The sequence below is a fragment of the Orcinus orca genome, chromosome 16 (assembly GCF_937001465.1).
Source record: "Orcinus orca chromosome 16, mOrcOrc1.1, whole genome shotgun sequence".
NCBI lineage: Eukaryota > Metazoa > Chordata > Mammalia > Artiodactyla > Delphinidae > Orcinus > Orcinus orca.
In genome coordinates this window covers 32,323,605-32,344,755 of record NC_064574.1, presented here as the reverse complement: position 1 = coordinate 32,344,755, position 21,151 = coordinate 32,323,605, and the positions used below count along the sequence as shown (strand labels likewise).

Sequence of the window (21,151 nt, the reverse complement as noted above, 5' to 3'; positions counted from 1 at the left end):
GGGTCGCTCTCCGGTCGGCCGTCCGCAGGCGGTGCGCGCGGGCATCTCCGTGCCCCCAGGAATGCAGGGCCATCAAGAGGGGCAGCGGAGGGGGGTGCCTTTTACATTTTTGCCTTTTTTCTCCCCTACAGTGGCTGCGCCGAGTAATTTTAGGAGCTCTCGCTCCGACCCCAGGGCCTTTATGTCTGGCCAGTTCCCCGGGGGTCGCCGTCCCCCTTGTTGCCACCTTGCTGGAAAGAGAAATTGTCATTTTCGAGTGTGACTAGTTTATGGGCGCAGAAATTTCTCCTTCCTATGACTCTAGATGTCCCTTTGATGGGCAGCTGATAGGGATTCGGCCTACAGGCTGGGGGTTTTAAGCATGACTGATGGGAAGTTCTTGATTGTCAATCCAAAGGGTAAGTGAGGGCAACTGCGGGTGGAAGAAAGTCACTTATAAGGGATTTCTGGGTCTGAGGCATTAGCAGTTGCTGACTACTTTTAGTCGTGCAGTGATGGGAGAGAGGAGGGGGAAGATGCTGTCCCTGCTGATATTTGGACGTCTGTGTGCAGAGAAGGCTGGGCAGTGTGAGGACGTGCACAGTCTGATTTGAGCTGTCGTTAATTGGCATGTGATCTCCCTCACCCAGTTTCTTCCTCTCTGAAGCCAGAGGTTAGAATCACGGATGGTTGGAACATTTTAATTTTTATATTTTTGCCTTTGAATGCTGTTGGACTGGGGCCTCGCCCTTCCAAGTTGTCTAGACCTGCCTTTTCACCTTTGCATATGACTTGGCCCACTTGACCCCTGAAGGTGAGTCTGGTGAGATTTATAAAAAGGGCCTTTTGGCTCAAATTCTGAATTCTGTACAGGGTCATGGTTGACTCTATCAGGGTCACTTGTGAACCTATCACTACTGGTCTCTTTTCACTCATCCAAAATTTAATAGCTTTGGGTCTCCTGCCTTCTAGAAGCCCAGCAGTGGGTGTGCACAGTGTAAGCCCTCATGACACACCTGTTAGTTAAAAGGGGGTGAGTAGGTGTGTCCAGCTGACAACCTGTTTTACCTGACAGCCTGAACATGAGCTATCTGCTTTCTAGACTATATCGTTGCCAAAATGGTGACCAGCTTCTTTCTTTGAATACCAGGGCATTTCTCTTTTGGTTTCTTTGCTTGGAGTGAGGAGTGATTTTTTTTTTTTTTTTTTTCTTTAAAGAAACTAGGTATTTCAATAACTTTTCGTAGTAGTTCCCTCCCGCTCCCAAAGATGGTTGTGTGGCAGTTGTGTTTTCTGACTGTGGCACAGCCAAGCCGAGTTTTAATGTTCTGTTAGGATGTTTGAAAACTGCTTATGAAAGTACCTGTGCAGAATATTGGATAGGGTTTTGCTAGGTTTCATGCAACACTGCCTATCTGGTTTGTGTAGCAAAGGCTAGTGGATTTATAATAGCATTGCAGAAATGAGTTAGATGTACATCAGCTAATTTGGTGACAAGTGCTGTTAATCCAAATATTATTGACTAAAACCCAATCTTTTGCCTTCAAGTAGCCTAAGGTCTAGTGTGTTGGATACTGGAAATCCTGAGTTGGTTATTGCCACCATCTTCAGTGTCTCCAGAGACAAACTGGGGATCCATTTGGGTACTCATTTCTGGCATCACTGGTGACTTAAGGGTTTTTCCCATTATGGTTAAGGGAATTAAAAGTCAGCAGTCATAATTTGCAATTACATAGTGCTTTGTACTTGTAAATGAAAGCTTTTTAAAAACTTTATTTAATCCTCTTATGCTGTATTATTTATTTATTTTTGGTTGTGTTGGGTCTTAGTTGCTGCGTGTGGGCGGCGAGCAGGGGCTACTCTTTGTCGCCGTGCTCGTGCTTCTCGTTGGGGTGGCTTCTCTTGTGGAGCACAGGCTCTAGGTGCGCGGGCTTCAGTAGTTGTGGCATGTGGGCTCAGTAGTTGTGGCTCACAGGCTCTCGAGTGCAGGCTCAGTAGTTGTGGCCCACGGGCTTAGTTGCTCCACGGCATGTAGGATCTTCCTGGACCAGGGCTTGAACCCATGTCCCCTGCATTAGCAGGCGGATTCTTAACCACTGCGCCACCAGGGAAGTCCCTCATGGTATTCTAACTTAAACATTTTGCAGTCCTTCCCTGACCTGTTTCCAGGCCTTGCCTAAAAACCTCCCAACATGCTAGTCTGTTCCCAGTGCCAGGTAACCTCATTAATTCATTTTCATTCCCTGCTGTTTTTCCAGTTATTCTCTCCTCAGAGGGCCTGAGTCTGGGCTTGCTTTCTTTCTTTTGCTGGGGAGCATTCCTGCTTCAGGTTAAGCTGTGAGCTACTACTAAGCGGTTTAAACTGGTCCTTTGTGCTCCTTGTGGCACTCTCTTCATTTTCTCCCTGGCTTTGCTATTTCTGGCCTGTTGTTTTGTCACCGGTTCTAGATTGTTGTCTCTCTAAGAATTGAGGTCTGCTTGCAACTTATGCTTTTCACAGGCCTCCCCACATTTAATACATGTATTGACTGCCGACTGTGTGCCAGGTAACGATCTTGGTGCTCCAGTTGCTGCATAGAGATTTCTTCCCCACACAGAGCTCACACTCTAGTGTGGAGGCAGACAATGAGACTTTGTGCTCTGAAGAAGAATCTGGCAGAATTGGGGGTATTAAGTGTTGCCGTGGGAGCTGAAATTGTAGGAAATGTAGAACGGGAAGCTCTGAGTCATCTTTGAGTGAAGATGTGAAGGAAGTGAGTCATATGGATATCTGGGGGAAGAACATTCCCGCGGAGGAAACTGCAGATGCAAAGGCCCTGAGGCAGGAGAAAGAGAATAACAATGGGAGTTGAATCATTTAAGGCTGTGTGGCACCTAGGAAGGCCTGTAGATTTTACTTTGAGGTGGGGTAGGAGCCATTGGAGAGTTTTGAATAGAGGAGGGATAGAGACATGCTGGTTGTTGATGTGTGAGAATAGAATGAAGTCAGGGTGAGCAGGGTAGGGCTGCAGGGCAGGCAGCGAGTACAGGGCTGAAGATGGTGATTGAGTGGAAGTGGGTGCCAGTAAGGTGGTGGTGAGAAGTGTTGGATTGTCAGGTGGGGCTGAGGAGATTGCTGATGGACCATCTGTGGGGGGTGAGAGAGGGAGTTCAGGGCAACGGCAGGGTTTCTGGCCTAAGCACCTAGAAAGAAAGTGGCTGCCCCAGGAGCCACATGCCGCATGATGCCAGCCTGATGCAACTAAATGCAGTGGTAAGGAGAGGGTGGATGTTTTGGGGGAGGTCTTCTTCCATGGAAATGTAACTCTTCTTGGGAGCTTCTCATTGTCCTTTGTCTTAATTCTCTCCTCTGAGCTCAGGCGGGTAAGTCCCTCACCTCAGGTCTAGGTGGCCTCTAAGATCCTCCTTACCCCATGAAGGAAAGTTCCATCTACTCGTTTTTTCATAACCATGTCTTGCATTACTTCATATTTTTGTTGTTGTTGTTGTTATGCAGGCCTAAAATCTAAAGGTAGCACAAAAAGCAAAAATTCGGATTCATGAAAAATGGCCTCTGACAAGTCCCTACATCTTAGAAAGTGTGGTAGACATGATTTGCATATACACTATATACAGAAATATCTAAGTATTCAAGTGTAATGGGTACAGTAGTGGATACTGCATAGGCTCATGGAGAATCATACTTAGGACTTCAATCACGTAGTCTCACTGCCTGTGAACTTTTCAGCAACTTAAGGGTGTAGCTCTCAGCCTCTTCCTGTTGGCCATGGTCTTGACCCCAGTTCTTCCTTCATCATTGTTTCTCTGTAGCCTTGATGAGTTCTTCAGTTTCCTCCTTCAGTGAGGGGGTCAGGGTTGCACTGGGCCTCATGTTGCCTGGTTGCCACAAACCATGGCTTTTTATGGTCTGTGGTCCAGAAAGCCTTCTTTATTCACGGGTTCTTTCCACAGTTTTTCCCAAAGCAGCTGATCTTTAAGTCGCCTTGTGTCAGTTGCCCTGGGGCATCTCAGTGAGTGCCTGGTGGCCACCTCTCTCTCATTTATGTGCATGTGACTCTTACTGAGTTGAATCTTCCTATCTTCTAAGTTGAACTCAAGAGCAGTTTAAAACTCTTCTCTCCAGGAGCCTCTCTAAGCAGTAGAGGGGACCCAAGAAAGACTAGACAGTGAGCCACATGTGATAGGGCCAGTGCAATAATGATGGTGCCAGTGGTTATTGGCTATGTGCTGAACACTTGAGTTCACTATTGTTGGTTTCAACAGCTGGCAGCCAACATGGTTCTGGTCTGCATCTTATCAGTGAAGGAACTGGAGCTTGATAAACTTTTCTAACTTAACTCTTGGGTCTTGAATTCTGCTCTTAATGCGCCAGTAAACCTTGGGACCCTCAATGATAGAATGCTATTCCCAAGTCTTGCCTGAAGGTCTGTGTTTCTTAGCTCCTGTTGGCATAGAAGAGGGCAGGGAAACTAGTGTCAGTTGGTCAACGGGTGCCTAGCACTTCCTGTGTTTACTAATGGCATTTAATCACAACAGCCCTATGGTAATAGGTATTACTATTCCCATGTTACATCTGAGGATGCTGAAGTTGGTGGTGGGCAGCTCCTTGCCCAAGGTCATAGTAGCTGAGTCAGAATTTGACCGAGGGCTGGTCTGATTGCCATGCTCCATTGGGTGGGTGTGGGGGAGGGGGAGGTGGGAATGGCGTGAGTAAAAGTGGAGAGGCTTGTGAGAGGCGCTGAATGTGTCAGGATGGTTGGAGGGAGGCTGAGGCTGAGGTAGGTGGAAAGGGTGTACAGAGCTTAAAGGTCCTTTTCATACTATATTATGGGGCTTGAATTTTGTCTGGAAGACCACTAAGAAATTCCCAGAAGGGGAGTGACTTGTAAAGATGTGCATTGTAGGAAACTCTGGGGCAGTGTGGAGGGTACATGCTGAGGCTGAAGGAGAACAGATCGTCCTCGCTTTCTCCTGCCTCCTCTTATCCATCCTGTTGTTCATAACAGGCTCAGTGTTTTCTTCTCTGCACCCCAGCTTGGGTCCTTTGTTCCTTCCTTTCCCTCATTTATTCCTGCAGGCTCCTCCCACAACCCCCTACCCCAACACATGCACATTTCCTTTATACAGGCTTCCTTTGAGGTGGCTTTGCTTTGTTCAAGTGAAGACATACATGACCCAGCGTTAATTAAACCTGCATTAACTTTTCTATTCTGGACCAAGGCTTCATTACAGAGGTCTTGGTATAATGACTCTGTGGATGGTCTTCTCCCCTGCTTCTGATGAGAAGCACTGCTTGAAACGCTGTTTCTCACAATTCAGCTGTATTGGGATTTCAGTCTCCAATTCGGTATGGCTTTCTTGTCCCCTCTGCAGTGCTGGCTTAAATTCTTTGCTGTCTCCGAAGACATATCACCTGGTTGGGGGTACAACCTCTTCCTTGTCTAACATGATAGATGTTAAACTTGAGAGTTTCTCATTCAGAAGGTCTGGGATGGGGCCTGGTCTGCATTTCTAACCAGTTCCCAGATGATGAGGTTGCTGCTGATTGGGGAACCACCAGCACCTGTTTTTGTAAATCAGGTTTCACTGGGACATAGTCATGCCCATTCAAGAGACCATATAACCTGCAAGCCTAAAATATTTGCTATCTGGCTCTTGTAGAAAGTTTGCTTATCCCTGCTTCATAGTAATACTTATGTGGTCAGTGCTGAAAAGTTTGAGTTCAGGACTTCCCTGCCAGTGTAGTGGTTAAGAATTTACACTGCCAATACAGGGGGCGTGGGTTCCATTCCTGGTCGGGGAACTAAGATCCCACATGCCGTGTGGTGCAGCCAAAAGACACAAAAAGTTTGAGTTCATATTTTATTATCAAGAGCTCTTCCTTTTTCTTTCTTTTTTAAAAAAATATTTATTTATTTATTTAGGCTGCATGAGCTCTTGAGGCACGTGGACTCTTAGTTGCGGCATGCAGATTCCTTAGTTGTGGCACACGAACTCTTAGTTGCTGTATGCATGCAGGATCTAGTTCCCTGACCAGGGATCGAACCCCAGCCCCTCTTGCATTGGGAGTGTGGAGTCTTACCCACTGGACCACCAGGGAAGTCCCTCAGGAGCTCTTTCTATATTAAGACATTGCTTCACAAATTATTCCACAGAAGTATGGTATGGGGGAATATATGCATATTTTGAAGTGTTAGAGAGTATAAAAAGCATGACACTTTTAAGTCTTTTTATCTAAAATTAATGTAAAGTTTATATTCTATTCCAGAAACATCAGTGCTTGGTTTAACATGAAACACTTTTCCTCCCTAATCTTTGAGTAAAGTTGATGCTGCTAGACGTGTTACATTTGATCCTGCTTTCACTTTGTTTGAGAAATATGCTATTAAGATTTGCATTTTAAAAAAGTGCTAGAGAGGGTGTGGAGAAAAGGGAACCCTCCTACACTGTTGGTGGGAATGTAAGTTGGTGCAGCCACTATGGAATACAGTATGGAGGTTCCTCAGAAAACTAAAACTAGAATTACTATACGATCCAGCAATCCCACTCCTGGGCATATATCTTGACAAAACTATAATTCAAAAAGATACAGGGACTTCCCTGGTTGTCCAGTGGTTAAGAATCTGCCTTCCAATGCAGGGGACACGGGTTCGATCCCTGGTCAGGGAACTAAGATCCATCTGCTGCGGGACAGCTATGCCCGCACTCCACAGCTATGCCTGTGCTCCGCACCTACTGAGCCCACGTGCTCTGGAGCCCATGTGCCACAACTAGAGAGCCCACGTGCCACAACTAGAGAGCCTGTGCGCCACAACTAGAGAGCCCATGTGCCGCAACTACTGAGCCTGCATGTTCTGGAGCCCCGGCGCCACAACTAGAAAGAAGCCCGGGCACTGCAACAAAAGACCCCACATGCTGCAGTGAAGATCCTGTGTGCTGCAACTAAGACCCAACATGGATAAACAAATAAGTAAATAATTTTAAAAATTAAAAAGAAAGATACATGTACTCCTATGTTCATAGCAGCACTGTTCACAGTAGCAAAGACATGGAAGCAACCTAAATGTCCATCGACAGATGAATGGATAAAGAAGATGTGGTACATATATATATAATGGAATACTACTCAGCCATAAAAAAGAGCAAAATAATGCCATTTGCATCAACATGGATGCACCTAGAGATTATCATGCTAAGTGAAGTAAGTCAGAAAGAGAAAGACAAATATCATATGATATCACTTATATGTGGAATCTAAAATATGGCACAAATGAACTTATCTATGAGACAGAAACAGTCTCATAGACATAGAGAACAGACTTATGGTTGCCAACGGGGGAGGAGGGGGTAGAGGAGGAATGGAGTGGGAGTTTGGGGTTAGTAAATGCAAACTATTACATGTAGAATGGATAAAGAACAAGGTTCTACTGTATAGCACAGGGAACTATATTCAATATCCTGGGATAAACCATAATGGAAAAGAATATAAAGAATGTGTATATGTGTATAACTGAGTCACTTTGCTGTACAGCAGAAATTAACACAACATTGTAAATCAACTATACTTCAATAAAAAATAAATTTAAAAATATTTGCATTTTTTGGTCATAAGTTGCGAATATATGCTCTATGCTTTGAATTCAAATCTGTCAGTTTATCTTTCCCATGCCTTCTCTAGCCCAAGATTTTATAAATATGCATGTATATTTAGTTCTTTTTTTAATATTCAGCTATAATTAGTATTTGTGTTAGAGTATGGCATGAAGTAAGGATTTTTTTCTCTACATTAATTCCAACACCATTTATTCATTAATTCATTCTTATTAACTTATTAACCATAATAATATGCTGAATCCTTATATCTGTCATGGGACTTAATGTGTTATTCCATTTATCTGTGTATTCCTTAGCCATGACCTTGCTGTTTTCATCATAATAATCACTTTATAGTAGGCTTTACTATGTAATAGTGCCTATGCTCAATTTTTTTCCCAGTATGTTTCAGTTTAGGGTTTCAAAATAACTTTTAATGGGCAGTTTCATTGAATGTATGTTAATTTGGGGAGACTTCTCATCTTTATAATATTGAATTGTTCTGTCCATAAACAAATCTTTTGATTCATAAAGATCTTTAATAGGTCTCATTTTTTAGATTCTTCCTAATGTATGGTCTACAGATCACTTACTGATTGCTCTTTATTTTAAAATGCTTGCTATTTAGAATAAGGTGATTTTCCTCCTTCTCCCTTACATATATACTGTTTCCTAATTGGTATAAAGCAAGTATACTGCATGCAGTCTATATCTCTTCTAACTGACCTCTAATGTTGTTCAGCTTAGTTAATGCTAGCCAAAATCTGTACACTTAACAAAATAAAAAGTTATTTCTTGCTCACAGGTTCTCCCCTAACTGGTGAGTTGGGGATTTAGACTCCTTCCATCTTATAACACAATTGACTTCAAACTCTGGCCTCTAAGTTTGCCAGACTTTGGCAAATTTTGTGTATGGACGATTTTTTTTATGGGTCAAGCTTGGAGTTAGTAGTATTTTCTTCCACAGTCTCTTAGCCCTATCCTAGGTGCAAGGGAGCTGGGAAACAGAGTCATTTTGTGTGTCAACAAGGAAAATGAAATAGCTGGTGCTGGTGTACTACCTAACCAAACTCTGTTATTCTTACTTTTCAGTTGATTCTCTTTAGTTTCTTAGATAGGCAGTCATAATAGCTGCAAACCATCATTTGTTGTTTTTTTTTCTTCTTAAATACCTCTTTTTCTTAATATAAACTGCAGAGTACTTACAGAACAGGTTTAAATGTGGTAGTGGTCCTTCTTATTTTCAATATTTATTGGACTGCATTATTGTATATAATCTTTAATGATAGTAAAGTGTCCTATTTTCAATGTCTTTTTCACTAAATTACAATATACATAGTGTTTTGAATGAACAAAGTTTGTCACCTTGACATTGACCCTGGAATTTTATGTACCATAAAAAAAATTCTTTGTAGAGTCTGTTCCTGTTTTTGTGGTAATTCTCCAAATTCAGTTTCCATGCTGATTTAAGGATGACCTCAAATTTCTTGCTGGAAGGAATTATACAAGTTATATCTTTCCTTCAGGTTCAGATATTCTGTGCTGTTTGCATCTTTTGTGTCAGGGATTCTGACCCTCAGTCTTTGAAAATGTTCTCTCCCTCAGAGAAGTTTTGTGGGTTCTTGTTTCTCATTATTTTTTCATCCCTGTGAAGATAAACAATATACTAGCAATATCGATTTTTCCCTTTTCTGTTCTCCTTTTTGTACCTGCTTTTTGACACCCAGTGTAAGTTGGGGCCCTGCATTTCTGGCAGGGATCCTGAACATCCTAGGAGCAGGAGGCTCCTCTGAACCCACGCAGAAGTCCTGGGAGGTAAATGGGGTAGGGAATCTTTTATTACTTCACTAGATCAATAAAAACAGACATGGGGTCCAATTCACTTTTTCTTTTTTAAATTAATTTATATTTTGGCTGCGTTAGGTCTTTGCTGCTGCGCGCAGGCTTTCTCTAGTTGTGGAGAGCGGGGGCTACTCTTTGTTGTGGGGCGTGGGCTTCTCATTGTGGTGGCTTCTCTTGTTGCGGAGCCTGGGCTCTAAGTGCATGGGCTTCAGTAGTTATGGCACGTGGGCTTGGTAGTTGTGGCTCTTGGGCTCTAGAGTGCAGGCTCAGTAGTTGTGGCGCACGGGCTTAGTTGCTTCGCAGCATGTGGGATCTTCCCGGACAAGGCCTTGAACCCATGTCCCCTGCATTGGCAGGTGGATTCTTAACCATTGTGCCACCAGGGAAGTCCCCAGTTCACTTTTTCTAATGTTTAGTTCATTGCCTAGGGTGATGCTCCAAAGTGGTTTCAATTTTCTTTCAATTTGTTTTTGACTCTGAGATCTTGTACTTATTGTTTTGTTTCTTTTTTTGGGGGGGGGGTCGGCACACTAAGCGGCTTGTGGGATCCTTGTTCGCCGATCAGGCATCGAACCTGAGCCCGCCTGCATTTGAAGCGCAGTCTTAACCGCTGGACCGCTAAGGAAGTCCTTTGTTTTGTTTCTTGAATAGGTGTCAGTCAACTTCTACAATATATTTTCTAGACTTTGTTTTGACTGACTCATTTTTCATCAACATATATATGTCTGTGTGTCTGTGTGTGTGTATCTCAAAAACAAGTGTCACAAAAACATTATATGCTGTGTATTCTGATATTTTCTATTTCTATTTCACTAACTAAAAAAATTAGTGTGTCACCCAAAGCGATTTTGTGATCTGGTCATGAAATATAAGGCTCAGAAGTAAGGCCTTTGAGTTACTACGAATAAATAACCTTTTTATTGTATGGTAAAGGAACCATATGAGGTTCTGTGGGAATGACAGGGAAGGGGCACTTGACCGGCTAGCCTTAAAAAAAAGCATTATTGAGATATAATTCACACACCATAAAGTCTACCCTTTGAAAGGTACGCTTCAGTTGTTTTTAGATTTGTGTAACCATCACCACTATCTAATTTCAGAACATTTTTTTTCACCCCAAAGAGAAACCATACCTATTAGCAGTCATTCCCCTTTCTTCCCTCCCCCTACCAGGCCTTGGCAACCACTAATCTGTACTCTATTTCTGTGAATTTGCCTTATCTGGACATTTCATATAAATGGAATCATGCAATATGTGGTCTTTTGTGATTGGCTTTTTACTTAGCATAATGCTTTTATGGTTCATCCACCTTGTTGCAAGAATCAGTGCCACATTTTGTTTATCCATTAATGAGTTGATGGACATTTGGGATGTTTCTAGATTTCAGCTATTATGAATAATGCTGCTGTGTACATGCATATACATTCATGTACATGTTTTTGTGTGATCATGTTTTTAATTTTCTTTGGTAAATATCAAGGAGTGGAATTACTGGATTATATAGTAATTCTGTGTTTAAAATTTTGAGGAACTGCCAAACTTTTGCAGAGTGGGTGCATCAGCAATTTATGATGGTTCCAGTTTCTCCACATGCATTATTGTCTGTCTTTGAGTATAGCCATCTCAGTGGGTGTGAAGTGTGTCTTGTGGTTTTTATTTGCATTTTCCTAATGGTGTGGAGCATCTTTTCATGTGCTTGTTGGCCCATTGTATGTCTTCTTTAGAGAAATGTCTATCAAATCCTTTGCCCATTTTTAAATTGGATTGTCTTTTTATTGTTGAGTTGTAAGGTTTCTTAATATATTTGACATATGAGTCCCTTATCTGATATATACTTTACAAATAACTTCTACCATTTTATGTGTTGTGTTTACTTTCTTGCTGGTGTCCTTTGAAACTTCGAGTTTTAAATTAAACTTTCTGAAATTTTAATTAAAAACTTATGGTTTTTAATTTTGTTAAAGTCCCATTTCTCTTTTTTTGTTGCTTATACTTTTGTTGTCATATCTAAGAAGATTTACCCCTGTGTTTTCTTTGAAGAGTTTTATAGTTTATCTCATAGATTTGGGTCTTTGATCCTGTTTGTATATGGCGTGAGGTAGGGGTCCAACTTCATTCCTTTATGTGTGGATTTCCAGTCATCTCAGCAACATTTTTTGAAAAGGCTATTCTTTCCCCCATTGAATTGTCCTGGCACCCTTGTCAAAAATCACCTGACAAATGTTAAGATTTATTTCTGAATTCTCAATTTTATTCTGTTGATTTATATGTTTATCTGTATACTGGTACTATACTGTCTTAATTACCACAGCTTTGTATTAAGTTTTGAAATTGGAAAGCGTGAGTCCTCCATTTTGTTTTTTTTCAAGATTGTTTTGACTATTCTATGTCCTTTGCATTTCCATTTGAATTTTAGGATCAGTTTGCCAAATTTTTGCCAAAAAAGCAGATGGAATTTTTGATAGTGATTACACTGAATCTGTAGATCAATCTGGGTAGTATTGTCAAGAATTATATATATATTTTTTAACATCTTTATTGGAGTATAATTGCTTTACAATGGTGTGTTAGTTTCTGCTTTATAACAAAGTGAATCAGTTATACGTATACATATATCCCCATATCTCTTCCCTCTTGCATCTCCCTCCCTCCCAGCCTCCCTATCCCACCCCTCTAGGTGGTCACAAAGCACTGAGCTGATCTCCCTGTGCTATGCGGCTGGTTCCCACTAGCTGTGTACTTTACATTTGGTAGTGTATATATGTCTGTGCCACTCTCTCACTTTGTCCCAGCTTACACTTCCCCCTCCCCATATCCTCAGGTCCATTCTCTAGTAGGTCTGCATCTTCATTCCCCTCTTGCCCCTAGGTTTTTCATGAACATTTTTTTTTTTTTAGATTCCATGTATATGTGTTAGCAAGAATTATATATTTTTAATTGAAAAATTTCTTGAGAATATATGTATCTGCACTAGGAGCAATACATTCTGATATTTTCTTCTAGTCTGTTCCATTCTTTTATTTATTTTTTAATTAAAAGTTGCTGGCCCCAGCCCGCTGCATTGATTTCTCTACTCTGGTGAGTCATTATCCGATGTTTGAAAAACATGCTTCAAGTCAGTGGTCCTTAACCTTGACAGCAAATTGGAATCAACTAGGGTGCAGTTGATCAGAATACAGCATAAGCATAGAGGTTTTAAAAAATCTCGCAGGTGATTCTGGTGTGCAGCCGGGTTTTGAGAACCCTTGCTATAAATGAACTAAAATGCAGATATTTACCGCTTTTAAAGACTTTGAATAGTTGACTAAACATACTGTGAGATCCTCGTGTGGAGCATTAGATCACTTTGGTGAAGAATGTATTAGAGAGGTCTATGCACTTTCTCTTAATTTAATATAATCACTGATGTTATTCTCCCAAGAAATGATTTTGCTTTTGACTTCCTCCCGGGTATGTGTAGTTGTCCCTAGTCTGTACAGAGAGCAAGGATAGAGTGGAGTCCCTGGAGAGTGTCTGTTATTTCTCAGGAATTTTAGTGTTCATTTTCTTTTCGCTCTAGGAAATGGGGTGATCTGCGAAGAATATGCAGGAAATTCACAGTGATTTTAGGGATTATGATATGGAGAACACAGAAGCTGTTGGTTAGAATCACTCTTAAAGTATATGTAGCAATTGGTCAGAATTAAGATAAGAATTACTGGAAAAAGATCTGGAAGTGGGACTGGTATCCTGTCTTAGAGATATTAAGGAATATTAGGATTGTGGTGAAAACTCATACACAAAATAGTTTCGTTTACTCATTGATGATCCTTTTTTTTCTGATTTATTTGAAAGTAAAATGTGTGTATATATGCATGCATACATGTATGTTTATTTGTGTGTGTTTCAAAATAGAGATCATACAGGGCCTTTTTTTTTTCTTTTTTTTTTTTTGCTGTGGTGAACATAATACAGTGGTGAACAGCCTTGTACAGAAATCTATATGCATCTTTCTGATTTTTTTTTCTTCAGACTACATTTTTGGAGGGGATATCATTTGCATTTTTAAGGCTTTGATACATAGGTAACATATATGCCAGATACTTCTGCATCCAGGTTAGGGAATTACTGTTATTATTTAAACTTAAAAAAATTTTTTTTAACAATTTGGGTGAAGGATAGAACCATGTTTCTTTTGCTTTTCTTTGATAACTAGTGAGTTTGAACACTTTTTAATGAGGTTTTTTTGCCATTTGTATTTTGTTTGGCTTACTCATTTCTTTCACCAATTTTTCTAGTCTTGTGTTCATCTTTTTCCTGGTGATTTATAGCAGTTCTCTTTTTTTAAAAAATTTATTTACTTTATTTTTGGCTGTGTTGGGTCTTTGTTGCTGCGTGCGGGCGTTCTCTAGTTGCAGCGAGTGGGGGCTACTCTTTGTTGCGGTGTGCAGGCTTCTCATTGCGGTGGCTTCTCTTGTTGAGGAGCACGGGCTCTAGGCACATGGACTTCAGTAGTTGTGGCTCGTGGGCTTAGTCGTTGTGGCTCATGAGCTCTAGAGTGCAGGCTCAGTAGCTGTGGCACACGAGCTTAGTTGCTCCGCGGCATGTGGGATCTTCCTGGACCAGGGCTCCAACCCGTGTCCCCTGCATTGGCAGGCGGATTCTTAACCACTGCACCACCAGGGAAGCCCAGCAGTTCTTTTTATATCCAGGATATTAGCACTTTAAAAAATGTTACAGATATTTTGCCCATTTTGCCTTATAATTTTATTTTATGATGTATTCAAGACATACATTTTTTATTTGTAGTTCATTTTTCTTGGGGTTTAGTTTTCAAAATAAAAATCTAATCTTTTTTCAAAGGAAATATTTTTCTTAAAGATGAATAATCAGAACATGATTTTGTTTAAAATATTTTTTAGATTTCAAGTTTGCTTGTCTGTTAAAATATGCTTGGGATAATCAGCTGAATTAAAAAATAAAATTTGAACTTGAAGAGTTTTCAACATCTTGGTCCCAGTAAATGGGAACTTTAAGTGGTATGGTCTGAAAGTTGGGTGCTCTTATTCTAAGCAGCCAGAAAGTGAGGCTAGGTGTCATTTATAAACTTTCCACTCAAGTTTTAAATTTCGGTACTTTTGGTGTTTAGTGCTTGACCCTTTGGGCACATATGTCTATTTTGAGTTGATGGAGCTCTTGTGCCTTAATTCCTTACTTTTGCTCCAGTACTATTAAAAAATAGAATTTGAGACTTCTGCATCATACTTTGATAATAGCCTTATGTGACTCTGATGATATCCTTTAGGCTTTTTTCAAAAAATGGGCTTCCCCTTGTATTCCAGGTCTCTAGAAACACTCATCCTAACTACATTTTAGGGCTAACTCCTCGAGGTTGTGGGCCGGGAACTTAGTGTAGCAGAGGCATGGAGTAGGCACTAAGAGCCCTCTGCCATCCTGGCACTGTTTTCCTCTCCATAGCTTCTCAGGAGAAATGAGTCTGGTCTGGGTTCTGGTTATCCTGCTGCCTCTACTGGGTGTGAGTTTCTGCTGCAGGATTTCTAAACCCTTTGTGTTCCTTCTCCCACCCTCCTTTGTTGAGCACCGTCTTTGGGCAGAGTGCTGGGTCAGGCACTGGGGCACAGTTTGGGAGAAGCAGCCTGTCTGGGACTCTGGCATGACCATCTCCAGGTCTTCACTAGTTTTGAGTTCAAAATTTTGACTCCTGGTATTTTAATCTGGTCAGTATCTAATTGTGATCACTCCTAGACATTTTGGAAAGGTTTTAGAGTTTTTTTTTTTAATTGAGGTATAGTTGATTTACAGTGTTGTGCCAATCTCTGCTGTATAGCAAAGTAACTCAGTTTTACACATATAGACATTCTTTTTTTATATATTATTTTCCACTATGGTTTATCCCAGGAGATTGGATATAGTTCTCTGTGCCATACAGGGAACCTTGTTGATTATCCGTTCTAAATGTAATAGTTTGCATCTACCAACCCCAAATTCCCAATCTTTCCCTCTCCCTCTCCCCCTCCCCCTTGACAACCGCAAGTCTGATCTCTATGTCTGTGAGTCTGTTTCTGTTTTGTAGGTAGGTTCATTTGTGCCATATTTTAGATTCCACATGTAACTGATATCATATGGTATTTGTCTTTCTCTTTCTGACTTACTTCACTTAGTATGATAATCTCTAGTTGCATCCAAGGAGGTTTTGGGTTAGTGTACATAAAACAGGCTTTTCAGCTTGATTGAGCTGGGCAGTGCTCATTCATACACTGAGGCACAGTCTACTAGGGAAAATGGAACCATTTGTGTTAGCTGAGTTTGAGTTACTATCACCACTGATCTTTGCCATTGGCTTGTGATATTAACTTGGTCATTTTGCCAAGAATATAAATCAGGCATTACTGCCTGATTTAGGTAATTAGGTAGATTGGCAAGACCCCCATTTTTCTTGAACTAAGTTTTTATTATCCCATTTGTAATATGGGATTAAATAAGTGAAGGAAAGGCATCTTATTTTTTTTGAAAGACAGTTGCAACTTAAGCATGTGGGCAAAAATTTTTAGTGACTCTTTTTGCATATGTATTTATGAATTTTAAACTTTTTTTCTAATCACAAATATAATACAAATTCATAAGTAATGTATAAAACAAAAAAACATAAAGAAATGACACCACTTGGAATCTGACACCCAGGGAGGATCACTGTTAATGTTTAGGTAAGTGTCTATACTGCCTGGCTTTTCAAATAAGTGTAGTTTTTATATAAAAATGGTATTCTGCCTTTTTTCCCCCCACTTAGTAGCAGTTCATGACTATTTCCCCATGTCATCAGATAGTGTACTATAGAATGGCTTTGTAGTATTTTATCATAAAGTACTTTACTGTCATAATTTACTTAGACTTGTTCTACAACTAAAGTTAATATAATTATACTCATCTAGTTATTTTCTTGAACAGTGATTTTATTAAATATGAATTTTTTCGAGATGGATGTTACATATATTAAAATGATTTTGAGCAAAAACATCTGGCTGAAAATAATGGTGACTGTTTCTCTGATCTTGGAATGGAGAGGGACTTTCTAAGCATGAAAGTGATAGAAGAAATTGCAAAAAGATACTAGATTTGACTTAAGAGAAATTAATTTAAAAAATCCTTCATTTCAGGTGGTACAAACAAAATGGAAAAAGCAGTCTTTTGCTCTTTCTGGGGATAATTTTGCAACCCAACAAAGAGTTAATGTGCTTAATTTATAAGGAGCTCTTACAGATGAACAAGAAAAAAAACAAACCTATTGAAAAAAATGGGCAAAAGTCACTTACAGTTCATAAGAGAACTGTAGACATAGGGATCAAAGAAATCAGGATTAAAACCAGATGTCATTCTTTGCATGTCATATTTGCAAAAGTTAAAAAAAAAATCTAGGAATGGCAAGTGAGGTTAACATACAGTTTTCTTCTCTTGTGCTTTCTTTGTTAGCTTGTCAGTTTTTCCAGAAGAAATTGGGAAGGTTACCAATTTCCCATTTCTTACCAGGAAGATTAGGAAATAACTGGCCTGTGAATTTGTCTGAGTCTGGCACCTTTCTTTATTCTTTTTAAAAATAAATTTATTTATTTATTTATCGGCTGCGTTGGGTCTTCATTGCTGTGTGCGGGCTTTCTCTAGTTGCGGCAAGCGGGGGCTACTCTTTGTAGTGGTGTGTGGGCTTCTCATTGCGGTGGCTTCTCTTTGTTGCCGAGCACAGGCTTTAGGCACGCGGGCTGCAGTAGTTGTGGCATGCGGGCTCAGTAGTTGTGGCACGCGGGCTCTAGAGTGCAGGCCCAGTAGTTGTGGCACACGGTCTTAGTTGCTCCGGATCTTCCTGGACCAGGGCTTGAACCCGTGTCCCCTAAATTGACAGGTGGATTCCCAACCACTGCGCCACCAGGGAAGTCCCTGGCACCTTTCTTGTGAATAATTCTTTGCTTTCGTACTTTTCTCTATTTGTTTATTGTTACTTATTCAGGATTTCAAAAAACAGTTTTCCTAAAAAAATTGCTCATTTCATCTAGATTTTCAGGTACATACACATGTGCTTCTTTTATAAGTCCTTTAAAATATACAAACTAAATGAAGAGTATATAGTATTTTTGTGTTTGCCCTTGTTTTCAGAAGATATTTTTTGTTATATTCAGCAAGTATCGTTATAATTTTAATTGAAGAGCTTTTGTTTTTGTTTGTTAAATCAGGAGTAGGTGTTTTGTCAGCCTGTTTGGCATCTACTGAATTGATAAAATGATTTGGCTGCTCATAGTTTCTGACTTGTGAATGGTATTGGCCCTGGGGTTATCTCTTTCCTGCTTCTGAAGTGTTAATATCCCTTTTTAAGGAAATGGTAAAATGCAAAAATGACAATTCTGTATTATTCCTACCACATTTTTTTGGTGACTTTTTTTTCCTCTAGGAAATCAAAGTCTGGCAACCCCAGCATGTAGCACTTTTGCACACCCCAATTAAGAAACAAGAGAGGACTTCCCTGGTGGCTCAGTGGTTAAGAATCTGCCTGCCAATGCAGGGGACACGGGTTCGAGCCCTGGTCTGGGAAGATCCCACATGCCGTGGAGCAGCTAAGCCTGTGCGCCACAACTACTGAGCCTGCGCTCTAGAGCCTGTGAGCCACAACTACTGAGCCCACGTTCCACAGCTACTGAAGCCCATGTGCCTAGAGCCCGTGCTCTGCAACAAAAGAAGCCACCGTAATGAGAAGCCCGCGCACTGCAACGAAGAGTAGCCCCCGCTCACCGCAACTAGAGAAAGGCCACTTGCAGCAACGAAGACCCAATGCAGCCAAAAAATAAATTAATTAATTAACTTATTTAAAAAAAAAAAAGAAGAAGAGAAGCACTGTGAACAGTTTCCTGTGAGTGGGGAGTGGCCTTTGTTGGGGGAAAGTCGGGTGGCACGTCATTGTTCTCCCTCCACGTGACGTCTCCTCTGAAATGCTCTCAAGGGCCTGGGCTATGATGTCAGCTGGGTAGCCTTGTGTGCAAAGGGCAGGTTTTCATGTTTCCAGAGTACAGTGGAGCCTACGAAGGGGAGGGGTGTTACAGGGCCCCTTGACAGAAGTTCAAGGATGCTCACTTGATAACTCAGTCTTGTTTTTGTTGAGCGGCTCCTCCTGCTTAATTCCTTTCTCAAGATTCCTTTCTTAAAAATATGTTTGCATTTCCCCAATATTACTGATAGAACCTCTGACCCAATTCTGTGTTTTGGTCTCTGATAGTTGTTCAGTAGCGTAGAAAGTGAGTTCTTCCAAACACTCATCTTACCAATCAGCTTAAAAAAATACTTTCCAAAAATAAGTATTCATAGAGTCATAGTACTTTCACTTTCAGAATTTTTCTGTGATTTGTCTAAATGATATTTTGTTAATTGCAACTTTGCCATCATGGAACCTTTTTTTAAAACAATATTTTTTAGCTTTTTAAATGATTTATAAAAGAAGCATATGCATGTTGGAAAATAATTCTAACTTGTCAGAATTGGATAAAGCAAATTTTGAAAGTCATACAGACTCTTATGCCCCCTACACTCAAGGCAGCTTGATGTTTAGCCATCCCAACCCATTCCTGTGTCCACAAGTATGTTCTATGTAATTATACTTTTAATAAAAGTCAGATTATACTATACATGTTGTGCAACTTGCATTTTTCAAAGTACAAAGTATATAATTTGTTTCACTAAAAAAAGATATTCTTTTAACGCTTTTCTTGTTACTTTTTTCCATGTTCTTCCCACTATTCCTCTTCTTGACTAATCTTCACTGATGGATACCTCCCTTTTGACTCTGTAAATTTTTAATAAACATAACTTAAAATTGATTTATGGTTATGAAGATTTTATTTTGGGAAGTAAATTACCCCCCCGTTTTTTTTTTGGCAGGAAAAAACCATAATTTCTCTATTCATATTCTAATCATTTAAAATGACTAGTATTTTTTGTCCCAAACAGCAAAAGACCAATGTTTAGTTTCTGAAATTAAAAAAAAAATACAGGATCACTGGACACTCGTTGAAGCCTGGAACGGGTATAACTCTGATGGCATTTGTGTGCTTATTTACCTAGAGTCATCTGTGAATGGCAATGCTAAGTTGCCCTAGAACAAACAGTGAAGTTGAAAGATTCACAGCCTAAATATTTTCCAGTGAAGAACTTGTTGGTGTCTGGCTAAACTATAGTCATCTCATACGTTTTTCTTTATAATGGAGGGTCAGGCTCATAACTGGTGTTGCATTGACTATTCCAGAGACGCTGCCTGAGTCAGGCTCTGGGTTTTTATTGTGAAATGCATGCATAGGTACAAGCATGTATAAAACACGTTCATTTAATAAACAGTAAGATGAATATCTGTCTACCAAGCTTAAAAAAACAGAACGTGACCCAGCTTTTTTGGAAGCACACCCCGCCCCCCAACGTATTGATACATTTTTAAGAGGCTTTAAAAGAAAGTGATTTTTGAGTAATTAAGTCTTCTGTTTTCCCACAAATACAGTACCTGCAGTTTATTCTAGTGGTGGCATTGAAGGCAATGTAGAGTCATAATGAAAGGTGAGGGTTCTGCTGTCACAGTCCTGATGGGCTCTGGTCCCCTGTCTTGTCACGTCTCCTATAAGCTCCAGGACCTTGACCAGGAGGCCTCACCCCTTCTGGGTTTTCTTACTTATAAAGTGTGGGCCCAGTTTTTCCCAAGGGTTGTTGTGAAGATGGAATTTCACACATAGGATATATAGTACAATGCCTGGCACATAGTGAGAACTAAAATCTTTTAAAAGTTTTTAAAATTTGAGGCCCTGTGCTAGGGAATATGGAGTTAAAACAATTATCAAGAAAGCCCACTGGGTAACAAAATTTACTTCTTCTGGTGCTCTAAAATACTGTCTTTCAAAATATTTTGTGCAAATGGAGAGTTAATTTTTAAGGGACTGAAAAATTTGTAATCCTACCTAGGGATGCATTAGGGCCTTGGAGATATTCCTTTAGAGGGAAGAAGTAATAGAGCGAGTTCTAGGATTGAGCATGGCCCATTGAAAAGTAGACTGCATAAACCTCCTGCCAGGTTTATTATTACTTTTTATTTTGATTTACCATTTGTTTTTCTCTGGCTAGGTCTTAACTCCACTAACCGGGACTCCACATGCTGTTTTGAGCTTGGGCTTTGGCAGCACAAGGAAATGTAGCTCAGCAGCTTGTAATGGAAAGCATAAGGACAGGTCTGCATCTGAAACACGATCTTTCTTGTTCTGCATTTTGTGAGAGTTGTACTGACGGTCCTTTTGTGCTTGACTTTGCCCTTTGCACATGTCAGCAAAGGTCTAAATGCAATCCTGGGAATAATTATTAGGTTAATGCTAATGATAAGGTAATACTTCTTTAATAAAGGCCAAATTCCACATAAGTAGCTTAAACTAGAAAACAAACAGGCACGGTCTTGCCACTTATACTAATTACAAGGTAGGAGGTAAATATTTTCATTTTCATTTACATGCTTTTGACTTTTTTTTAATCCACTAACATTTGAGTGCCTGTTGCTGTTGGGGTTCTTGGTCAGGGTCACAGGTGTGAAGCCTGGGGGTAAAGAAATTGAAGACCTGTTCCCTCGCTTTTATTCAGGTATTCAGCAGTTTAAGTAGTGAGACTAAGCACAAATACATTACTAAGGAACATTACTTTTTTTCTCTCCTTTCCTTCTACCATCTCCCTCATCCT

At 40.3% G+C, this 21,151-nt stretch overlaps 1 protein-coding gene across 2 annotated transcripts in view; it reads left to right on the top strand.

Moving 5' to 3' along the window:
* Positions 1–21,151, top strand: part of SLC23A2 (solute carrier family 23 member 2) — a 339,540-nt gene that overhangs the window by 188,640 nt on the left and 129,749 nt on the right. The gene's annotated exons all lie outside the window — the stretch shown is intronic.